The sequence below is a fragment of the Balaenoptera borealis genome (assembly GCF_965194805.1).
Source record: "Balaenoptera borealis genome assembly, chromosome: 12".
Taxonomy (NCBI): Eukaryota; Metazoa; Chordata; class Mammalia; order Artiodactyla; family Balaenopteridae; genus Balaenoptera; species Balaenoptera borealis.
The window spans coordinates 92,734,774-92,760,198 of NC_138869.1; the positions used below are offsets into that span (position 1 = coordinate 92,734,774).

Sequence of the window (25,425 nt, forward strand, 5' to 3'; positions counted from 1 at the left end):
AGGAAACTTATGGGCCAAACGTATTATTAGCCTCAAATGTTTTTTCAAATGAGCCACCTCCTTACTCTCCAATTATTTTCTCCCCAGCCCCACACGATAACCCAGTATGGTTAAAGACCACATAACAAGATTTAGGATAATCATCCTGATTTACCTAAGAATGCCTCTGCTATCCAGCAAGGAAGTCCTGTTCTCAGAGGAAAAAGCAGGACTTCAGGAGAAAAAGGGCAACCGTTACCCTTAGGCCACTAGGACTACAGCCACCCAGCTTTCTCTTATGCTAAAGGCAGAGCTAATCCACTAAAGCAGGGGTCCCCAACCCCTGGGCCACGGACAGGGTCGCAGAGCAGGAGGTGAGTGGCGGGCGAGTGAGTGAAGCTTCACGTGCTGCTCCCCATCGCTCGCATTACAGCCCCCCAATCCGTGAAAAACTGTCTTTCACAAAACTGGTCCCTGGTGCCAAAAAGGCTGGGGACCATTGCCCTAGAGGGACCAGTTTGTCTTAGAGAACGATGGGTGTACACTGTGTCTTCTCTGAGATTCTGCAACATCTACTCTCTGCTGACATGCTGATATTCTGCTGAGAAGGCGGCTTCCTGGGCTACTCACCATCCCTGTCCGAACCTTCCCTAACAGCTGGAACCTCCGGCAGGAAGGCAAGGTTACATCGCTGGCTTAAGACAAGCCCTCTGAAGAGGAAGTTAACAACAAGACTGCTTGAGTAATTTAAAAAATGAACAGACTCCCAGTTCCAAAATTCTCAGTCGTCATTCATGGTAGATTTGGTCTGCTCACAAGGTTTCAGATGAATATGTACTCTAAATCCAGGCTGTCTCTTTTTTTCACAGTAACTGTATGCTTAGAGCCCTCTGCAAATTACAGGTACTTTCTTTTTTTTTTTTTTTTTTTTAAATTTATTTTATTTTTATTTATTTATGGCTGTGTTGGGTCTTCGTTTCTGTGCGAGGGCTTTCTCTAGTTGTGGCAAGCGGGGGCCACTCTTCATCGCGGTGCGCAGGCCTCTCATTATCGTGGCCTCTCTTGTTGCGGAGCACAGGCTCCAGACGCGCAGGCTCAGTAGTTGTGGCTCACGGGCCCAGTTGCTCCGCGGCATGTGGGATCCTCCCAGACCAGGGCTCGAACCCGCGTCCCCTGCATTGGCAGGCAGACCCTCAACCACTGCACCACCAGGGAAGCCCCTACAGGTACTTTCTTGCTGCACTTAAAGTAACAACGTGATCTTAATACCCATCAAGAAACATTTACAAAGTCTTTCATAAAGCTATTCAGTGACCTGAACCCGAAGAATCCTGTCAAAATCTTCCCAACAAAGCCCTTTTTAAAATAACCTCTTTTCCTTCTGATTTTCTTTACAGGTATATAATTTATAGCTGATTAAATAAAATGCTTCTTTAATTTCTAGAGCATTTTAGAGTTTAAGAACTAGGGCTGGGGGACTTCCCTGGTGGTGCAGTGGTTAAGAATCCACCTGCCAATGCAGGGGACACAGGTTCAATCCCTGATCCAGGAAGATCCCACATGCCACAGAGCAACTAAGCCCATGCACCACAACTACTGAGCCTGCATTCTAGAACCCGTGAGCCACAACTACTGAGCCCGCGTGCCTAGAGCTCGTGCTCCGCAGCAAAAGAAGCCACCGCAATGAGAAGCTCGCGCACCACGACGAAAGTAGCCCCCGCTCGCCACAACTAGAGAAAGCCGTGAGCAGCAACGAAGACCCAACGCAGCCAAAAATAAATAAATAAATGTATTAAAAAAAAAAAAAAAAGGGTTTCCCTGGTGGCGCAATGGTTGAGAATCTGCCTGCCAATGCAGGGGACACGGGTTCGAGCCCTGGTCTGGGAAGATCCCACATGCCGCGGAGCAACTGGGCCCGTGAGCCACAACTACTGAGCCTGCGCGTCTAGAGCCTGTGCTCCGCAACAAGAGAGGCCGCGATAGTGAGAGGCCCGCGCACCGCCATGAAGAGTGGCCCCCACTTGCCGCAACTAGAGAAAACCCTCGCACAGAAACGAAGACCCAGCACAGCCATAAATAAATAAATAAAATAAAATTAAAAAAAAAAAAAAAAAAAAAGAACTAGGGCTGGGAATACAACCCCCTGCACTTTTATGGGAAACTCAATTTCCATTTACAAAGCTTGACTTTCAGGACATTTGTCAGGACTTTTCAAAGTGGCTGTCAGTCCTGGTACCTACTATAACAACCTAGATGTACTTTGTAATTTATTCATCAGATGTCAGTGAAGACAGTGGCTTTTCCAAGGACGTGCAGAACTTCACTTAGTACATTTTAACCTGACTTCATAAATACATTTTATGAAAAATGAACTATAGAAATAGTCTTGTGAAAACCTTCTCTCCATTTCACAGATTGGGTCACTGAAGGAAGAGAAGGTACAGAAAAAGTCCACAGGTTCCTGCATTACCGCTGATCTCACAGAGGTGATGGGAACTACGGCTCCCACCATGAAAGGAGTGTAGTAGAACTTTCTAGGCTTTGTTGAAAAGATATGAGAAAAGCTCTTATGCTTTTTTTTTTTTTTAAACCACAAAGGGAGAAAAGAAAGACCCTATTCCCCTAAATAGACAAAGAAGGTAAGAACATGAAGGGAGCTTAGCAATCTCTGATTTCACAGAGAGGAAACAGGTCCAGCAAGATGCGGTGATTTGCTCAGTGGCAGAAAGAAGTCTTGGAAGCATTCCTGCTACTTGATGTCTCCTATTTAATTGCTAGCTGCAGAAAACGTACAACATCATGGCTCTGATTCTGCAGTGCATGGCTTTTCCTTGAGCAGAGAAACATCTGTGACAAACAAAAAGCAATGTTTTTTTAAAATTCAATTTGGGGGTAGATTTTACAGTACATTACATAATCAGCTGGCTGTGTTATTTGTGTCACATCTATGCTTCAAATTTCCCAAGTGCCTGAAGTGGTGAGAAACATCACTTCTAACCATATGGCCAGATAACACACAGAAAACACACACTTGCATTAAAAAAGCAGTGGTTTCCAACAGAATTTGGTTGCTGAATGAATGTTCATTCAAGCACATTCTATTTCTCCATTTGTCCTAAAACAAACAATACTCTGTATGGCTATTTAAGGATTTAAAGAGAGAAACTAAAAAGAATTGCTTCAAGACAGGCAGACAATACTGAAATTTAACAAAAACATTAAGAGTACTTGGGCTTTTACCTTTAACCCAGTAAGAAATGTTACTTGTATAAGTATTCCTTGAACTAGAAGAAGCAAAGAGTTTCTTTTAAACCCATATATGGCTTTAAAGTATAAATTTTATGTAAATCTTACTTTTAACTAGTTTTTTTTTTTTTTCCCCTTCTTCTCACTTTTGTTTTACTTAAACAGAAAGCCTGAGGTGTGGCTTTAGAAAATAACTGCAATTCACTTTCTACTCTGAAGGGTTAGGTTAGAGAGATTTTAATTAATTCAGTATAACCACTCAGAGTATCCAAAAAACATTCACAAAGGACAGATATATATTAGAAGACCTGTGTAAGAGAAATATTTATTTCTTGAAAACAGTTATAAGAAGGTAGAGGAATTATTTTGCTTCCCCTGAAAAGTTTCTAGCAATTAATTTTTCTGTCCAATTGCCTTAGGTGGAAAAATACAGATTTAAAACACACATATCAAAAGCTCTCATAATTATTTACAGCACATTCCTAATAAACTTAAATTTTATCTATGTTTATCCTATACAGTATTCTGACATGCTACTTCTGCAGCTAAGTTTTTTTTTTTTTTTTTTTTAATTGTAGATAATAAAATACAATTTTTCTACCTGACTGGTTTCTGAATGCATGACTCTGGGAAATGTCAAATGTCTTTCTTTACCTCCAGTCAAATTAGTTTTTTTTTTTTTTTTTTTTTCCCCTAAGCTGCCTGGAACATGTTAAACACAAGGCTGTGACCTTAAACTCTGAAATAATATTTCTAGTGTCTGTGCAAAAGCCTGCCCTCACATACACCTTTAGACTTAATTACTGCAGTGTAATGTTGCCAGTGAACCACTGTAATTACACTTGGAGAAAAGTATGGTCTTGTTCTTTCCTAGCTAATGAAAATGATAACCTTTCCATTTTGATTCATCATTCACAACAGGCAGAACATGCGAGGCTGGGTCTCCACGGTATACAGTAATTTTCCTGACTGTTTATGCACACTTCTGTTTTCTGGCCCTGCAGAGGCTGGAATTAAAGAAGCAGGCATACTTAACGCTAAAAACAGTCAACAGTAATAATAGCAATACATTAAAATTTAATATCATCCTTACTCCACAACGCCATTCTACAATGAAATAGGGCCATGACACAGGAATGTGTGTCAAAAATGATGATAGCATAGAAAACAAGTAATGAGCCTCTAAGTCCATCGTATTCAAAATGCTTGCCATCAGTTTACTGGTCTACTTAAGGATTCCTGAGAGAAGATGTGGGACAGTTCATTGTGAAAGGGGCTGGACTTGTATCCGACTCTTAAACAATGACAGGAAATACATTCTATTAGATTTTTTAAAAAACACTATCCTCTGTGTGAAGAAACACATATTCTTTAGCTATAACTATTATTAGAATTAAATGTGTTCAAAAGGGAAAGAATGTTCCTTTGAGGTAGAATATCCATACCTCTAAAGTGTTTATGTTTATCTAGTAATTGCCATAAGTATCTTAGTGGCTTTATTATTCCTTCTTCACATTTCAGAAATAACCTAAACACCAAAGAAAAACTGAAAAACAATTTGGCTTTTTGAAAGTCCTTCCTCCCAAAGCAATGATGAAAGTTACAAAGACCAGACCCAAGGTGGTTCTGTTGAATCAAATCAGACTACGAAATTTCTTCTAACAATGGCCCTTGTGCTTTTGTCTTCAATTGTTGGCTGGTTTCCTTCTAGCCATGTGCCCACCCCAGTAAGAGAAAGGCAACCCAAGGGAGGCTCTTCCCAGTTGGAGGCAAATGCCATTCTTAATAACAAAGCCATTTGCTTCTGCTGGTTGACAGCCAACAATAACAGTACAGTAACAGTGCTTTACTGATCTGGTAAAAGTCATTCTAGACAGCAAATACGTACATGACAAATGCTGACCTGATCCCTTTGCAGCATTAGAGATCTGTACCTGAGAGCTGACTGAACTTCCAATTTGAAAACCAGCCACGTTTTAAATACCTGCCTGTACATTTTTGGTATTCTAGAACATTCTCTTGACAAACTCCAACAAGTTGCCTTTCCTTATCACAGACTCGGCGCAAGTATGTTACCTCATACTTGTATTTTTTCCCAGACTAGGCAAGCTCTATAATGCCCAGGCAGTATAGGAAACTGCTCAACATCTAAAACTACCAAAAGCCCTAAAACCAGATGTTGCCAGTAATATCTATTCATGAGGTCTTGTTAATGGGATGACCAAGTGGGGCCAATATGGGATATGTATGTGGAACCCTTTTTTTAATTAAAATTTCAATTCCAAGATTGAACAATTATCTCCATTTGCTTCTACCTTCCTGATCTTTTCCCACTGGTCCCTATCAGTCATTACTCAGCAAGTCTGGGCCAATTTTCTTTGATGAGCTTTTCACATAGGCACGAAGGTGACCATCCTTGTATCTTAGAACTATTGAACAGGCTACCTTCTTGGAAAGTGTCTTTAGAATTTTCACTGATGACACAATAAATAATCCAAATTACAAACTCAGACAGGCAGCTGAGTTTTAGAGAGAGATTTAGTGTTCATGTAATCTAGTAATGTGCAGTAATTACTTGCCAACTCACCTCACAGTTGCCCAAAGCCCTCATTCCAAAAGCACTGAGCACCAGGCACCTTCAGTCTCCTATGCTACCAAATACTCTATCAAAACAGTACAAGACTTGGAAGAATTCAAAGAAAGATTCAGACATTTGGAGAGAAAAGGTGTGGGTGTGGTATACAGGACACCTAATTTTCTTTGGGGGGAAAGAAGGCTTCTTTTCAAATACTAATTTATAGAAGAAGATGGACAGGTTCTAGCGTACTCAGGCTCTAAATGTGAATTTTTTGAATTATGAATTCAGAGCTGTGTGGGTGGTGGAATTAAAAGATCATTTAGTTCAAAGGCTTCCTTGATAGCACAGTGGTTAAGAATCCGCCTGCCAATGCAGGGGACACAGGTTCGTGCCCTGGTCTGGGAAGATCCCACACGCCGCAGAGCAACTAAGCCTGTGCGCCACAACTACTGAGCCTGCGCTCTAGAGCCCGCGAGCCACCACTTCTGAGCCCACGCCTAGAGCCCGAGCTCTGCAACAAGAGAAGCCACCTCAATGAGAAGCCCGCGCACCGCAACGAAGAGTAACCCCTGCTCGCCGCTACTAGAGAAAGCCGTGTGCAGCAACGAAGACCCATAACTTTAAAAATGGATTTTATCCTGACAGTTGCTTTTAGGCATGTGGTAAATTAATGAATTAATCTAAAGCTGCACCATCCAGTACAGTGGCCACCAGCCACAAGTGGCTGTGGAGCACCTGAAACATGGCAAATCCAAATTGAGATGTGCTGTGAAACACACACCAGTGTAAAACACTTACCAGATTTCAAAAACTTAACATAAATAAGAGTATAAACTAGCTCATTACTTTTATATTGATTACACGCATGTTGAAATTGTAAAAATTAATCAACAGAACCTCAATGAAACCTCAATGAAATTAGAGTCGGGAGGCCAGAAGGGGAAGTCCTGTGTTTTATGAGGATTGCAGAGCCCAACAGGAAGAAAGACTTTCTCTTCTTTCCTGGCAAGAGCTCTGCTAATGAGAGACCAAAACAACTCAGCCAATGAAAAGCCACAATAGTGCTTTGAACTCTCAATTCCTCCAGTGAACTCTCTGCTTACTATACTCATCCTAAGTTCCTTTCCCCCTCTTTAAAAGAGTTCTCCTCTCCTTGCTGTGTGGGGACTTGCATGTGGCTCACTGTGGTTGTAGACCCCAAACTGCAATTCTCTGTTGATCCGTCATAAACCCATTTTTATTGGAGAAACAAATGGCAGCCTATTTCTTGTAGGTCAACAAAATGATGATATTTCTGATATATAAATAAAATATATATTAAAATTAATTTCACCTGTTTTTTACTTTTTTTTAGCATAGCTACCAGAAAATTTAAAATAACATCTGTGGTTCATTTCCACTGGACAGCACTGCCCTAAAACATTATTAGGTAGTTTAAAAAAATTTAACAGAAATCCCCCCTTTCACTATTTTAAGGACCAGATTGATCGTTTAAAATTTTTTTTTAAACTCACCACAAATACCCTTAAATTTGCACTAATCATGTAAATGAAATGCTTTAATTTTAGGAAAGAATGCATACATATCTATAAATTGTTAAAGGCAGGAATTTTGAACTGCTAAAGTTCTCTTTTTGACCTTTAAGTTAATCTTGTTTCCATTTTTCTGGTCGACCCTAGCCTCTCCAAAAGCTTAAGGCATGATCAACTTGCTTATTGTTTTTCGGGGAATCTGGCAACCAAAGAGAGGCCATCTAAATTTCCCAATCTGTCATTTCCCATTTTGTGTGGCTGCAAAAGCAAATGATGTTTGAACTTAAAAGGCAGAAACAGATCATTCTCAACTTCATTTTTTAAAAAGCCAAAATGAACGTCCAAAATATGTACCACCTTCGGTAAGATAAATCTTTTGTTACCAACTCTATTACCAGAGAACTCAGCATAGATGTGAGCAATAAATAACACGTGCAGTACACCCACCATCTTTCAACCATTTGCCAGTCGGGATGGAGGCAGAGGAAGCAGAATGGATTAAGCAGAAATCAAAGACATCCAAGCTCTAATGGTGCCTAATTAGCATAACAAAAGACATTGCCACAATCTTTCAGCAGCGGGCAATACATCTCATTAAAGAAGACTGAATAACAATTATTCTCTCCTGCTCCCCCCCCCCCCCCCACCGCCCCAACCCCTATGCTTCTTGGCTTAGCTCTGGGAGACCCTGAGAGCTGGGCTTGAGAGCTTCTGCTTTCTTGGCCAGGCATTGCGGCTGCAGGGAAAGAGCCCACTTGTATTACTGTGCACCTGCATCTCAATGCTTTATTCTGCTTTCCTCTCCTGCTGTGAAAATGTAGCTTCTTCAAGCACACCAAGTCCTACTATGCGGTTTATAGGTATATAATATTGAGAAACAGCAATGATGACCTAAAAAATGAATACCAGTTCCCCCTAAAATATCTTTATGTAAAGAAAATGATCTATTTGTTTCTCTTCACTTATTCTGTTTTTCCCCTTTGATATTACTACCCTGTCTCAGAGTTAATGAAGCTAAATTGAAATTCGACCAAATTTATCGCAACCAGTAATTAGCCCTGAGTATGTGCGCATGCACGTGTGCACGTCTGCATGAACGCACACACACACACACACACACACACATATACATACATACATCATGGAACTTAAATGAGAGCAGTCTGGTTCAGACCTATCCTCTCTCCCCATCTCCTCTTGATGATAGACAACTGAGAAAATATATGAAATTCAACACAAGGAAATTGAGGTTGCAGGTGAACACGTGGGTAGTTGTTGTATAAATTTAAACCAAGAATAAAAGATTCCACTTAAACCAAGGATAAAAAAATATTCTTCCAGGGTGATCACTAAGAAAGATGAAAGCTTCAAGTAATCCTATGTACTTTTTCATATCAATCCACTTTGGGGGAAGGATTGAGTGGGGAGGAGAGAGAAAAGGATGCAGTTATTTAAACCAAACAATTTCCAGTTCTGAGCTATATTTTTTGATCAGTAACCTTTCAAAAAGGAATCTAGTTATGAGGGCTCCTTTGATTTTTGTTTTTTAATGGTCTCTCCTGCCAAACATAATATTACAGAGTCTATGTAAACCCAAACACTGCCATGTCTGTGAGCTGCCCTAGGAAAAGCTGTTGACCACAGGGGTGGCCAGGAACCTCTGCAATCGTTAGAGAGACTCAAGAGCAAACACTGAGCCAACGCACTGCGTAGCCGGGAAAGCCTACTGAACCTACGTAGCACGCCTGGATTGTCCACACTGCTGCAAAGTTGCCGCCTTGCAGGAACTGAGAGACCTTGAGAATGTTCAGGTCATTCACATCACAGGCAGCAGACATGCGGCGAGACATTTTGATGCTATACACAATCTGCACATGGCAGCACACAGTTAAAATAAAACTTGAGAAGTTACTTAAATCTTAAAAGGCCCTTCTCTCTCTGGTGAACTACTCAACATTCAAGAGCTGGTTTCCACCTTCCACCCTTCAGGAAGAGTGAATTTTTAAAAATCCTCCCTCCCACTTCTCCTGTTTAATAGATCACGCTGTTTTTGTTTTTTAACTTCTTGCCTATTTCCACCTTAAAGTTTTGCCAAAAAGTAGTATTCAAACACAACACGTTATTAGGAAGTCTATCCTGCTTTATCTTTTAAAGTACAACAATTTGGTATTTTAATTCCCAGTCAGTAACTAGATCTCTGGTCATCACCACAGTCTGAGTCTACTGGTCTGACATCTTACAGAGGTATCTGGGTACATCAGTACAATTTCCTTCTTTTTTAAGACAGAACCCTGGCCAAGAAGAGAAGAGCTTGAAAAGTACTAACCAGGGAGTCAAGAAGCCTTTCATTCTCCAGACGAAGGAACAAGATAAAACCCCAGAAGAACAACTTAGTGAAGTGGAGATAGGCAATCTACCCAAGAAAGAGTTCAGAGTAATGATCGTAAAGATGATCCAAGAACTCAGGAAAAGAATGGATGCACAGAGTGAGAAATTACAAGAAGTTTTTAACAAAGAGTTAGAAAATACAAAGAACAACCAAACAGAGCTGAAGAATACAATAACTGAAATGAAAAATACACTAGGAAGGAATCAACAGCAGAATAAATGAGGCAGAAGAATAGGTCAGTGAGCTGGAAGGCAGAGTGGTAGAAATCACTGCTGTGGAACAGAATAAAGAAAAAAGAATGGAAAGAAATGAGGACAGCTTAAGAGACCTCTGGGACAACATCAAACGTACCAACATTCACATTATAGGGGTCCCAGAAGGAGAAGGGAGAGAGAAAGGGCCTGAGATAATAGCTGAGAACTTCCCTAACATGGGAAAGGAAACAGTCACCCAAGTCCAGGAAGTGCAGAGAGTCCCATACAGGATTAACCCAAGGAGGAACACGCCGCGACACACAGTCATCAAACTGACAAGAGCCACTAACTAGCTGTTTGACTCCAAACAAATCATTTCACTTTGGGGCCTCAGTTTCCTCATCTTAAACAAGGGGGAAGGGGGTTGAAACCAGTAACCTGAAAGGCCACTTCTGGCCCACAGATCCATGGAGGAGGCAGGGCCAGCAAGGTGTCTGTCCTGCAGTGAAGGCTAAGGGCGCACGATGGGAAGGGAGCTTCTGCGGGCAGTGGTTGTGGTGGCAGCAGCAGTAGTGTCCCGTGGACACGGCCAGGGGCTGGCCCTTGCCACACAGCTTGGCACCAGTCTCATCACCAGTATTCCTTCCTTTCACTTCCAGAGCTGACACATAGCCTGGGATTAACAACATTTGCCAAAGGCAAGGCTGAGTGGAAGAATGAATGGGAGTAACATTTTGGGGATTCGGTTTACCTGTCTGGAAGAAACAATTAAAATAATCACCTGGCTTGAATCTTGAGTTGTCTTCAGATTAATGACCTAGCTTTTGGGAGTCAGTATTTGTGCTGGAAAAGTTGGATTACTGTTGGCATTACAGCTGATAGTACTCCTGTTACTGCCAGGAGTATATTCCCAAATTTCATGCATCTTTCATTTACTATAGAAGGTTAGCTCTGTGAGCTGAAACACATTCATGAGTTCAGCATTACTGCTGGATATCTTGATTGAAGGAGTCAAGAGAAAAATCTAAGTAGAAAACTATCTTGGGGCTCTATCCAATTACTGCTTCAGAATAGGCATAGGTTTTAGAAAGCAACAGCATATGGATGCAGGATTATTTAATGTATGTAGACTGTTGCTAAACAGGCTAACAAAGCAGAAGGCTGCAGGACCTGGACCTTAAGGAGCCCAGGTCTGCTGTCTTGCTGGGCCTGCTGTCATCTCTCTTGAGGAATCCTGCCCAAAAAGCAGAGATAACTCTTGTGCTCCCTTTTCAAAGCCTTGACTCAAAAGGATTTCAGAGAGGTAAGACAAAGCATATTTAATGGGAAGAAAGGAAGATAACTGTCCAATATTGATAAACCCACAATTCATTTTTTCAGTAGCTATTGGAAAGATGAATTATGCTTAAAAAAAAAAAAAAACACCCTGAGCAGCTTCTTGTCACTTCTAAAACATGATCCTGTGCCTGCCTGAAAGAGTTAAGGCTATATAAATATTTATCATTCTTCTTTCAAAAGGATAAGAAAAATTCCTTTTGCATACATGAATTTCAGATTGCTAAGCAAACATCAGGATATGGTCAGGGGCCCATCATCTTAATGAGGATATGGTAATGATAATTTTTTTTTTTTTTAAGCTTGCTTATATGTGATCAAAAACACCCTAGAGATTTTGATTTTATACTGGGGCATGCACAGACCCATGAACAGTTAATGCCTTTAGAAGCATATGGGTGGGATAACAGGAATACCGTCAAGTGGGACTAGGGTGAAAGATTCATTAAAAGTGATAAATAGGATATGCCTTACTTAATGTCTTGCAATTGCATATTTACTACAGCAGGCCAGTGACTATGCATTTTAACTGTCTTTATTTTTAAGAGAACTGCCAGATCTTAATTACATATTAAACAGTTATTTGCAAATGAGTACCTCTTCATTAACATATCAGAATCATAATAATAAACAATTCTCTGTTACGAAATACTACATAGGACAGTGGGAAGTTTAAGAACAGTACATACATATGGCACTACAGCAGAGCAAAATATCCTACTTACCTTGAGCAAGCTGATACCTTAAATTTTTTTTAAGGGAAATAAATACCTAGATGCAAGTTCACAAGATTCTACATTTTATGAGATCAGAGATTTTGTTTCTTTTATTTGCAGCTATATCTCTAGTGCCAACACCATGCTTGGTTCACTGCAGGTGCTCAATAAATGTTGAATGAATGAATGAATAAATGAATGAACCAGCTCTTTTAACAAGTACATAGTTATATTTTTGCAATTAGATTGTCATGTACTGATACTTTTTTAAAAATTGCTAAACTGGAATTAAATCATCAGTGAGGTTATTCTCAAAGGATTTACTTCTCAAATTTATTCCAAGGGACATAGAAGAAATGCATTTTTCTGTTACCACCTTCATAGCAAATAGCAGCTGTAATAATCTTACTTCACATAGTTCCTTATTTATTTATTTTTATTAGAGACTATTTTTTTTAGAGCAGTTTTATGTTCATAGCAAAATTGAGAGGCGGATCCAGAGACTTCCCATGTATCTCCCTTATAACTTGTAACAAATGTACCACTCTGGTGAGGGATGTTGATAACAGTTCCCTATTTTTCATTTTCAGGTATACATTTGTTGTTTCTAACTCAGAGACCAAGAAACAAAAAGAATTTAAGTAACCTGCTCGAGGTTAATAGTGAGTTAGATACAGCTCCCAGGCGCCAAGCTTCCTAGCCCAAGTGTTCTCTGCAGTCTACAATGCTGCACCATTTCTCTGCTACTTAATTTGTGGGTCTGGAAGACAGCACAAAACAAGGCCCTTCAGAAGAGGTATAAGAAAATAAGAGGTGCTGTAATTAGCACACAACAGAGTAAAGCAGAAAAAGATGGGAAATGTTAGAGAAATTTTCAGTATTATCATTCACTAACCAGTAGAGAAAGATGGAAAATTATTGAGATCTTTTCTCAAAATAGTCACCTTGAGTTCTCTGCTTTGTATTAGTTCTCTACTTACTTCTAGAACCTACCACGACCAAGGGCACAAGCACTGCCCCCCCCCCACTCCTTCTGTTCCAGCGATGCAATGGCGTACCGAATTTCTCCACCACACACCCTCTAGGGTAGGTACTGACATTATCCTTTCCCTACAGACAAGGAAACTACGGCCCACTGCGGTGCTCTTAGCCAAAGTCACATAGTGTATAACGGTGAAGCTGAGTGATCCCATTTTTATGGAGGTGATAGTTAATAGCTTACAATATTCAGTCAGAAAAATTTTATTTATGATTTTTTAAAAATACAAAGATGTATTATTATGAATAAACAATTACTTCCAAATTCTTCAGCTTGCCAGAAAGCCAGTAGGTAAGAAATATAAAATAAATTTAAGGCTAATTATTAAAATATACCCGTGCCCAGCATTTCCTAGCAAACACGGGGGGGCGGGGAATGCCCTCCCTTCCCGAAACTACTTGCTCCTAACTAGGCATCTTCATGTTCAGTATGTGACTTTGTTTAGCATTAGTCTTGAGGTTAAATAAGGCCTCAGACTGATAAACGAAGGAAACATCTCACTATTAACAAGCAAACTCATGATAATGAATTGTTGAATCAGGGCATTTATTTTATAAGCCTGTTTTGGGTAATATTTCTATTAAGGTCTCATTCTCTCTCTCTTTCTTCCCCTTCCCATCATGCCCCCCACCCAACCACCTTATTTCCTTCTCTGTCTTTGAAAATCCCAGACGCTCTTTGCAAAGATATTGAGGGTTTTGCTCACCCTGAAAGGAGGTGAGGAAAGGCGAGCAGCGCCATGCCAACAGCAGGGAAGTTACTGCCCTGCTAATGAGTCTATCACCTGCTGTGTCCTAGGTTAAAAGATAATACGGATACTGGCAAATAAGTTTATAAACTTTTAAAACTAATCGTGACAGCACTCTTCTCACACTTTTCAAGTTGAAATGTTGTTTGGGTAAAAATTCAGAAAAATGTGACAGGCTGGAATCACTCCCTAAGCTGTGTGCTCTGCTAGTGACCCCGGCATTACAGGAAGAACAGGGAACCTGGTTGGAGATCAGAGCTGAGCTCTCACGTGCTTGGGTGGGTCCTCTGGGGTCCTCGGTCAGATGCAAACACAGCCAGTTCACTTAAATGAGAGCAGGTGCCATTCCTTAAGGAAGTGACAACTGCTATATGAAAATGCATTGTCCGTGATACTGATAACACCGTTATAACTACAGAGGCCCAGATGGTGTACAAGTGAGTAAGTTATTGTCTGGAAGCCGTCCTGGGTTGGAAACTTTTTTGGGTACCATTTTCAATCAGATTAATTCCTTCTGCAATGACTTTTAACAAGATCATCTTTGACAATGTGATCCCTCCTTTCTTTCAATTAAAAAGCCTTATATACAACTTAAAATTAACACTAAAACCAAGTTTTTTTAAAAAAGCTAAAAAGCGTGGCCTCCTCTTCATTATTTGAGTTCAAAATCTACACAGGGCACATCCATATTAAGAGCACATTGATGTCTTTTCCACTGTCAGTGCATTCACAACATAAATGGCGAAGGATTTATAAAGAAAAATAGGCATGGGGCTTTGTGGAAGAATTTTATATTATTAAAAATCCTTAAACAGGGGCTTCCCTGGTGGCGCAGTGGTTGAGAATCTGCCTGCCAATGCAGGGGACACGGGTTCGAGCCCTGGTCTGGGAAGATCCCACAGGCCGCAGAGCAACTAGGCCCGTGAGCCACAACTACTGAGCCTGCGCGTCTGGAGCCTGTGCTCCGCAACAGGAGAGGCCGCGATAGTGAGAGGCCCGCGCACCGCAATGAAGAGTGGCCCCCGCTTGCCACAACTAGAGAAAGCCCTCGCACAGAAACGAAGACCCAACACAGCCATAAATAAAATTTAAAAAATTAAAAAATATAAAAAAACCCATTTATAAAAAAAAAAAATCCTTAAACATATATGTAACTGCTGTCATATAGTTTAGAATGATGGTAAGAAATGTAATTTCATGACGGTTTCCTTTTCTCTCTCATCTTACTCTTTCCCCAGTACACTGCCCTCGCCTTGCATACTGTGCGCTTGCCCCTTGAATCTTCATCTCTCATTTTGCTCTGCTGTCCTGTGCTTGCAACACTGGCTGCTCCTATCTTCTAAGTGACATTTCGTTATTTAGTTGACAGACTAGACAGAGTATCAAGGGGTGACAACAAAACAGGTTGAGTTCAAGTGAGATTCTGACTTTGGTTTGGACAAGCTACTCACTCTGGTCGTCTATGAAATGAGAAAAGCTTACATCCAACTATCTTAGAATCAAAGAAACATATATAAAAATATCAGCTAAAATACTACAGAATACATTTTAAAATGTCACTTTGTATATTGGTTTACGCAACATTTCTGGTTAGGTTGCTAGGCTTTGAGAAAATTTTTATCAGAAATAAACCATTGGGCTTCCCTGGTGGCACAGTGGTTGAGAATCTGCCTGCCAATGCAGGGGACATGGGTTCAAGCCCTGGTCTGGGAAGATCCCACATGCCGCGGAGCAACTAGGCCCATGAGCCACAACTACTGAGCCTGCGCGTCTGGAGCCTGTGCTCCGCAGCTAGAGAGGCCGCGACAGTGAGAGGCCTGCGCACCGCGATGAAGAGTGGCCCCCGCTTGCCACAACTAGAGAAAGCCCTCGCACAGAAACGAAGACCCAACACAGCCAAAAATAAATAAATAAATTAATAAATAAATAAATTTAAACAACAATTAAAAAAAAAAACCATTACTCTGTGTATTTGCTTGCATTATCTTTTTGGAAAATCATCAAATATATCAGTAAATGATGATTCTTCAATTTCCTTATAGAACAAATGTTTGAGTAGATCCAGCAGGCATTTTTGAGGTGATGTATCGCCTTGTTACTAAAAGAGAAAAAGTAGATCAGATAAAAACCTTAAATAATACCTAGCCAGGTTGAAAATCATATCACACTCTTTAAATCAAGCCTTTGGTTTTATAAATCAAGTCTTCTGGTTTTGTTCAAAACACCTACTTTTTTATGCATTCACTTTTAGAAGTTAATGAAAAGAGGGTAGAAAAATAGTAATACGAATTGAAATTTCCAAATAGAATTAGGTAATTAAATCAAATCTATGAAAAATTCATAATCATTACAAACTGGAACTAGTTCTTCCTTGTATTTGATAACAAATATACCCTCTACAAAATAAAATGTGTGTGTGGGGGGTGTGTGTGTTCAATTTATCAAAACAGTGATTATCATGATATATAAAAACTAAATATCCCCAAAATGGAAATAAGCCAGTGTATTAAAGTGGAGGAAAAAAAAGACCTTCTCCACAGTAGAAGGGAAGAGACCTAACTTTATTTATTTATTTTTTAAAAAGATTTTTTTGATGTGGACCATTTTTAAAGCCTTTATTGAATTTGTTACAATATTGCTTCTGTTTTTTATGTTTTTGGGTTTTTTTTGGCCACAAGGCATGTGGGATCTTAGCTCCCCGACCAGGAATCGAACCCACACTCCCTGCATTGGAAGGTAAAGTCTTAACCACTGGACCACCAGGGAAGTCCCGAGACCTAACTTTAAAAACAAGGCACAAGGAACTCTGCTCAATATTCTGGAATAACCTAAATGGGAAAAGAATTTGAAAAAGAATAGATACGTGTATATGTATAACTGAATCACTTTGCTGTACACCTGAAACTAATACAACATTGTTAATCAGCTATACTCCAATATAAAATAAAGATTAAGGAAAAAAAGGCAGTATTTTATAGATTTCCATTCTGTTCAAGTCTACCTAAATTAACTGCGAATATCCAAAAGTGCAAAAAAAAATCATGTTTCACTATGATTCTAATTTAAGAAGGAGAAGTCTTGCCTATGTAAATAATTCAAATGAACAGCAGAATTGTGGATTTCAAAATCATAATTCTTCTCTAACAGTGAGGGGATTGTGAGGATTGCTTTTCAGAAATGAAATCCCATCCTGTGAAGATATTGTCAGACCACGGGGGCAGGAAGACCCTTTGCCTCAGCTGTCTTGGGCTTCTTAAGAGTTCATGTTCTAGTGCATGTGTCATCCTTCATATAGGGCTATCTATACACATGAATTCAAAGCAATAGTTTTTACTCCTTTATTTAGACTGTAATTTACAAAATATCCCAAGCAGATTAAAAATTTCACCACTGGGGAGACAGCTGCATACTGAGCATACCCCTCGTTTGTCTTATTTGCACATCTTTTTTTAAAAAATTAATTAATTAATTAATTTATTTATTTATGGCTGTGTTGGGTCTTCGTTTCTGCGCGAGGGCTTTCTCTAGTTGTGGCAAGTGGGGGCCACTCTTCATCGTGGTGCGCGGGCCTCTCATTATCGTGGCCTCTCTTGTTGCGGAGCACAGGCTCCAGACGCGCAGGCTCAGTAATTGTGGCTCACGGACCTAGTTGCTCTGCGGCATGTGGGATCTTCCCAGACCAGGGCTCGAACCCGTGTCCCCTGCACTGGCAGGCAGATTCTCAACCTCTGCGCCACCAGGGAAGCCCCTGCACATCTTTTTAAATGCCAGCCTTTTCACTTCTTCGTGTTTCACTGTTTGGCCTTGCAACATTAACACCAAATTAATCAGCATGAACATTCATAAAACAATCTACGGTTTTAAATTGATTAATGTATAGAAAAATGCTCTCTTCTTTTAGAAGCATATTTGCATGCATGAAAAACCAAAATCAAAGCTTTAAGCCTTCAGTGCTCCTCTTACCATACAGCCTTAAATGAAACAAACTTCTCTTCCATCTAAAGATGTATGCTAAAAAAGAATCTTCATCTCATTTTTTTTTTTTAATTTAACAAATACCTATAGCTAGTGCTTTACAAATATTAGCTAGTTGAGTGCTCAAAACAACTTCATGCAGTAGGGACTTCCTCATGAGGAGTCTGAGACCCAGACGGACAAAGTCCCTGCCTGCAGTCCCACTGTTGGTAAGTGACAGGCACAGCCTGTGTTCAAACCTGGTGGTCTGGTTGTAAAGCCTGAGCTCTTAACTACCATGCTATATGCTACCTCTTCAATTTTAGAGTCAAGTTACAGTGTTAAAGTAATGTTATAAATGCTTAATTTATCTTGGGGAGCCGATAATTTCCGTGTAGCTTGCTGTGGATTTAAAATGGCCCGTTTCTTTTTAGAAGACCTTTGCTAAACCAATATGAAATATTCACAACTTTAGGAGATAAAAATCAAATGACACCTTTAAAGTCACCAAGGGAATCAAAGAGAATATGCAGCTAAAATGGTAAGTTTAATGCATTTATTTTGTTAAGAACAAGATAATAGGCCCCAAATGGAGTCACTTATGCTAAGCCCCACATCACCAAACCAAGACTTAATTACAGTTTTGGCCTCTCCCAGAAATGGAATCTTAAACCAGTCCATCAGGAATTATCCGGTCAGCACTAGCAAGGTAACCTGCCCAGGAGACCGCTACCACTTCCTGAAGGAAAGTGACCTTACCACAACCAGTCTGCTTTTTGGTAATATAACTTCCTCGTTTCCACTCGCATCTGCCTACGGAAGTCTTTCATTTTGTACAGCTCCTTGAAGCTCCTTTCTGTCTGCTAGATTGGACGCTGCTCGGTTCATGAATCGTCGACTAAAGCCAATAACATCTTTAAAATTTACTCATTTGAATTTTGCTTTTTAACAGTAATTTTAAACCTGTCTAGTTTTTAAACAATGGATAATCTGCGTACAATAAAAACAACACTTAACCATGCAGCTTTTGAAAATGAAAATACAAGATGAAACTATGGAGGAAAAAGTGGAAGCTAATTATACCCTAAACTTAAGCTATATGGTCCCTGTAGTTGAGCGCTGAATTCATCTCTGAGCTTCCTGACAGTCAAGACAAAAAGGCTAGCGTGGTCACCTAGATGAGCTCCACTGTTTCAAAAAAGGGGGTGAAAGGCCTTATTTGGAAAGCAAACAATAAAACTAATAGATTTATAATTTTAACCTATTAGGAAATAGATACTACAGTCAGGAAACCTACTTTATCATCCTTGCCTAGGAAACTGCTTTGTACATAGGAGCTGCCCAACAAACATACATTAAAATAGAATACAAAATGATTTTCCACCTGAGTATATTTTTGGCCGTGTAACAACAGTTTCAGCTCTGCCATACCATGGGGCCACCATCAATACTCGACTGGATTAACAGCCTGGCAATGGGATTCTTGCCTCTATTTTCTGTCTCTCTGATCCATTTCCCATATTCCATCTAGAGAGATATTTTAAAAACTCAAATCTGGTCATCTCATGCCTCCATTTAAAACCCTATGATGGTTCCCCACTGCGCTCAGGAGAAAGTTACCACATAAAGCCCTACTTTATCTTTCAAATTAGTACACAGGAGGCCATGTAATGAAGATGTCATAATTTATTTAACTACTTCCCTATTAATAGACATTTGGCTTGTTTTCAATTTTTGGCTATGACCAACGCAATACATGCCTCTCTGGACACGTGTGTGAGCATTTCTCTAGAAGTGGAATCACTAGGTCGAAGGAAGAATATTTACAGTTATGATTTTCTTTTTTTAATTAATTAATTAATTAATTTTTGGCTGCATTGGGTCTTCGTTGCTGCAGGTGGGCTTTCTCTAGTTGAGGCGAGTGGGGGCTACTCTTCGTTGTGGTGCACGGGCTTCTCATTGCAGTGGCTTCTCTTGTTGCAGAGCACAGGCTCTAGGCACGCGGGCTCAGTAGTTGTGGCTCGCGGGCTCTAGAGCACAGGCTCAGTAGCTGTGGCACATGGGTTTAGTTGCTCCATGGCATGTGGGATCTTCCCGGACCAGGGCTGGAACCTGTGTCCCCTGCATTGGCAGGTGGATTCTTAACCACTGAACCACCAAGGAAGTCCCTATGATTTTCATATATAAAACGAAATGGCCCTCCAAAATGGTTTTATCAATGTATACTTTCCCATTTAGCATACGGGGCTTTCTTTCCTATACCCAACAACATGGTATATTATCAACTAAACACAAAAAACTTTGTAGCATAAAAGGTGAACAAATATTTTTGGTGTAACTTTCATTTCCCTACTTGCCAATGAGATAGAACATCTCCCATACCTTTATTGAATGCATTTGCCCATTTTTCTATTGAATTACAATTACTGAATTATAATTATTAAAAATATTTTTCCCTGGTTTGCTGCCTATCTTTTAATTTTATCACTTATTATATAGAAGTATTTACTCTTTTGTAGCAAAATTTATCAAAAAACCCTGTTGGGCTTTTGATTAAGATTATATTGACTTTATAGAATAATATGGGGACATCTGACATTAGCATTATATTGAAGTGCCTATTCAGGAATGTGTTATGTTTTATAATTTAAATATGTCTTCCATATTCTTCAAAACATATCAGTTTTTATCATAAAGATTTTGTACATTTCTTATTAGATTTATTTGTTGGTACATGTATTTGCTTGGTTTCTATTGTGAATGGGATCTTTTTCCATTACTTTTATTTGAACCGTCCTTTTCTGTTAATTTTAGTTTTGATGGGATCTTGTAGCTGGGCTCATACCCAATTGTCTTCTTAGTTTTTCAGTTAATTCTCCGGTATTTCCTGTAATTGTGCACTTGTCTTCATTCTCTACCAGAATAAAACTTTCATGAGACTATTTCTATCTTTTCACTGGCATGTTCCCACTACCTAGCATAGCTCTTGGCACACAGTGGGCAATCAATAAATATCTGTTGAACTGAATAGACTTTAAAATGTAAATTCACTCTTCTCATATGAGTGTCAACATGTTCATTTCTCTCTACAATGGTCAAACTTTTTGAAGGAATGAACTTAGGATTCTATTATCTAAAAACTTAATAATAATTAGGGCTTCCCAGGTGGCGCAGTGGTTAAGAATCCGCCTGCCAATGCAGGAGACACAGGTTTGAGCTTTAAGCCCTGGTCCAGGAAGATCCCACATGCCACGTAGCAACTAAGCCCGTGAGCCACAACTACTGAAGCCCACACGCCTAGAGCCCGTGCTCCGCAACAAGAGAAGCCACTGCAATGAGAAGCCCGCGTGCAGCAACGGAGACCCAACGCAGCCAAAAATAAAATTTTAAAAAGGTAATAATAATTAACCTATGAAAATACATATGAAAATTAAAAACACTTTGCTCAATAGTCACTAGATCAAGGAGAAAAGAGAAACTCCAAATAAATCAACTTAAAAATAAGAAAGATCAGAACACTACACAGTAGACATGGAAGAACAGAACAAGGAACAAACATGAAGTTTAGCAATTTGAAAAACAAGAACAACAAGCCCAACAACAGCCACACCCTAAGAAATGCAGAATAAAGGAATACAATTAAAAGCAGAAATAGAAAATATAAAAATAGGAACAATTAATCATTCAAGCATAGTTTTGTTTGTGCGTGGGGGGAGGAGCTCACAAAAACAAAATGAAATACAACAACAAATCAATACTGAAACAGACAAAACGTTAGCCAAAGCAATCAAGGGAAAGAAAGAAAACAATGAGGAATGAAAAGGGCACGGTAATAATTAAGAGAACATCACATACAACTCTATGCTTAAAAAGGTGAAAAAGAAAATCAGTGACATAGGTAGTTATTGTAGGAATGTATTATAAAAATCGACTGAACATTTTAAAAAAACTGATATACATACAAGCAATTAAAAAGGTTATTGAACAATTTCCTCTTAAAAGACTCCAGGCAAGAAAGCTTCTTAGCAGTCAACTCTTAAACTTTTAAGAAACAGATAACCTCACGCTACAGAAACAGATCCAGAGCACACAAAAAATATGGCAAATTACCCCATTAGATTTTTAGGAAGGCAGCATTACTATTATTAGAAAAACCTGACAAAACAAGGCAAAAAAAAGAAGAAAGACAAGGTGTCTTAACCTCAATATAGTATAATATCCTGGATAAGAGGACAGGTTCTGGAGTTTGAATCCCAGCTTTACCATTTACAGTTGACCCTTGAGCAACACAGGGGTTAGGGGCACCGACCCACCAGCTAAAAATCCTTGAATAACTTTACAGTTTTTCCTCTGTATCTGCGGTTCCATGTCTGCCGATTTAGCCAATTGTGGGTCGTGTAGTACTGTAGGATGTATTTATTGGAAAAAAATCCACACATAAGTGGACCTGGGCAGCCTGAACCCATGTTGTTCAAGTGTTAACTGTGATAGTTATGCCACTTTGAGTGCGTTGCTTTCCTTTGTGGTGCCCCAGATTGTGAGGATTAAATAAAATAATCCATGCAAAGCACTTAGTGTAATGGGAGCAACAATATTTTAAGGGGAAGACTCTCCACAGTACCCTTAAAATATGAAAAATCTGCGTTTTGTTGGTATGTTGATTTTTCTGAGAGGAAGGCTCATGATCTTCCTGAGATTTTCAAATGAATCATGGCTTCCCCCAGATCAAGACCCACTGCTATACACTATTCTTACTTTCAAGTATAGATGTAGAAAATCTGGACGCAATATAAGACAAATAAATACAACAGCACATTAAAAGAATCATTCATCAGTCCCCCCCCAAAATTAATCTTTGAAACTGAAGACTAGGCTGGGGTGAGAATGTACATTGGTCAGCTTTTCAAGAAAGCAATTTGGCAGTATTTATCAAGAACCCCTTAACCAAGTAACATTTGTACTCTTAAACCTAATAATTGTGCTTCCAGAAATACATCTAATGAAAATGGCCATTTTAAAGAATATTGACAGTGAACGACAGAGTTGCAAACCAACCATTACTTTACAAGTCTCTAAACAGCTGAATTATGTTGGCTAAAAGCAATGTAATCTGTTTTGGTAGGTCATGGTACTTTCTCAGCCTCTGTAAACGGCAGGAAGTTTTCCCTACCTTCCATGTGAAAACAGTGAAACATATTCAGTGCATCAGAAACATTTTAGAAACAGTGTCATGATTTTTTGCTCCATACTTCATGAAGAAGAAAGGAAACCTAAAAAAGTCCTTAAGTAGATAATGTGTATGAAATAAGATGACTAATGAAACTACTTCTGTTATCTTCCCCGTAAGTCCAGCCTTACACAATATTAAATGTTTTCCTGGTCGACCAGGCCGTCTGCTGTAACTATACAATATGGCCCTGGCGATGATCTCAGCGGGGATGCTTTAGGCATCTTATCGGACAAACTAAACTTTACTTGTATGTTCCACAGATCATTAGCTGTCTTCATTATTACTTTGCTTCTCTCACTGCTAGGTATGAATTCGTCTACATTCAGCAAAAATTTGATGGATTTTCTTTTTTTTCTTCCTCCTGTCAGAAGACTGACAAATCCACCAAGGATTAGGCTAGTTGGTAAATAACACTTTTAAAACAATACAGGGTCTCAGTGGGGACACAGGTGCACAACGTTTGCAATATCCGCTCATCAATATTACTGTCATGGGGTGCACTTTGTAAAATATTCCAATCTCTTATATATTTTTAATGTCCAACTTGTAGACCATCTTATTTTGTTTCTTCCCGTATTACTTTCATTGGGATAAAAACTATCCTGTGTAGGTGTCTCCTTTCTCTAAATAAATAATTTCTTCCTTGCCTCTCACTTGAATTTCTCACAAGTCTTCACGGACTTGGAACTTTGTCTTGTAGCCCAAGAGGTCCATCCACATTAAATCAGCTTCTGTCTCAGGCAGGAAAGAATATACTTACATATTTATGTTTTGGAGAAGGAGGATATTTATAAAGAGGAAGAGGGGAGAAAGGAACCTCTGAGGAAAGGGGGGGAGAGAGGGAGAGAGGGAGAGAGAGAGAGAGAGAGAGAGAGAGAGAGAGAGAGAGAGAGAGAGAAGTAAAAACCAAAATGGAGAGATACAGAAAAATACTGAAGTGCTTTTGGTTTGGGGGTAAATATATTACCTAAAAGAAAACTGCTAAAAGCCTGCTATTTACCTGGGCTATGGGTACATTAGAAATTGTTTTTATAGCTCTTTGAAATCACATTGAGTTTCAGAATATTCCCTTTAGCCCTTAGAAACAGATGGTATGCATTTTATTTTGAAATTACTCCTATCAACTTTTCCCAACTGTGGTGTATTATTTTCTGATTTGTAAGACAATAGCTTCGAGTCCAGGGAAATATACAATTACACAGAAAAATGTCCTCATGTGTAGTTATGTCAGCATTAAAGGTTCTTCCCCAAAGTGACTCAAAACTAATCTCTCTGTAGCTTCCATGTGTTGCTTGTAGAGCATCTGCTCAAATGAGTTGTCTTCCAGGCTGCCTGACACTTCAGCACCCTGATCATGATCCCATATTGCTTTAATCTCAAATGCCCTTCGTAAGCATCACTGATGAAAGGGCTTGAGCGCCTGGACGTTACCTGCGTGGAATTCAGTTCTTCACTAGGAGTAGAAGCTTGAGTTCACTGGTGTGAAAAGTTGTCTATTATATTTTTCTTTTTTTAACTTTACTTATTTATTTTATTTTTGGCTGAGTTGGGTCTTTGTTGCTGTGCGTGGGCTTTGTCTAGTTGCGGCGATCGGGGGCTACTCTTCGTTGCGGGGCACGGGCTTCTCATTGTGGTGGTTTCTCTTGTTGCGGAGCATGGGCTCTAGGCACGCAGGCTTCAGTAACTGTGGCATGAGAGCTCAGTAGTTGTGGCTCGCGGGCTCTAGAGTTCAGGCTCAATAGTTGTGGCGCACGGGCTTAGTTGCTCTGTGGCACGTGGGATCTTCCCGGACCAGGGCTCGAACCCGTGTCGCCTGCATTGGCAGGCGGATCCTTAACCACTGTGCCACCAGGGAAGCCCCAGTTGTCTATTATCTTCTCAAAGGATACACTGACTGACTTCATTTCATCTTCTGCTTTTGTACTCAAGTCACCAGTCAGCATGCTTCCTACCTGCAAGCTGTGGCTACAGATGGGATACATCCCAAACACATCCTGGCTAGAACCTCACCACGACTCAGACTTATTCTCAAGCAATAATGTGCTGCCAGCTCTGCACAGCCATTTATAATCTAGTACACCTTCTAGGCTATGTCTAGCGCCTGTCACACACAACAGTTTCAAGGGCTTCTGAAGACATCTATAGAAGGCAATGAAAGAAGTCCTCAGAGACTCAGACATATTGGGTTGGCCAAAAAGTTCTTTTGGGCTTTTCCATAAGCTATTACAAAAACCCAGAAGAACTTTTTGGCCAACCCAATATATTCTGACATCAGCTTACAGGTCCTTGTGTCTCCCTGGATAAGGCTCATAAAGCCTCACGGTAAATACAGTTTATTAAATTAAATCAAATGGAATCTATAACAATCCTGATTTACTTCAATGTCACAGAAGAATATGTAGACAAGGTGCCGTCAACTGGCCATCCATGTAAACATACTCAGGATTTTGGTCCCTTAATCAGTTGACAAGATTTGTAGCAGTCA

At 39.8% G+C, this 25,425-nt stretch overlaps 1 protein-coding gene and 1 long non-coding RNA gene across 5 annotated transcripts in view; one reads left to right on the forward strand and one right to left on the reverse strand.

Annotated features, from left to right (window-relative positions):
- CDKAL1 (CDKAL1 threonylcarbamoyladenosine tRNA methylthiotransferase) overlaps positions 1-25,425 on the reverse strand; it is a 654,356-nt gene that overhangs the window by 38,872 nt on the left and 590,059 nt on the right. The gene's annotated exons all lie outside the window — the stretch shown is intronic.
- Positions 161-21,108, forward strand: LOC309607670. The gene is made up of 2 exons (XR_014232494.1): positions 161-882; positions 1,206-21,108. It is a non-coding gene; the product is annotated as an uncharacterized lncRNA (long non-coding RNA).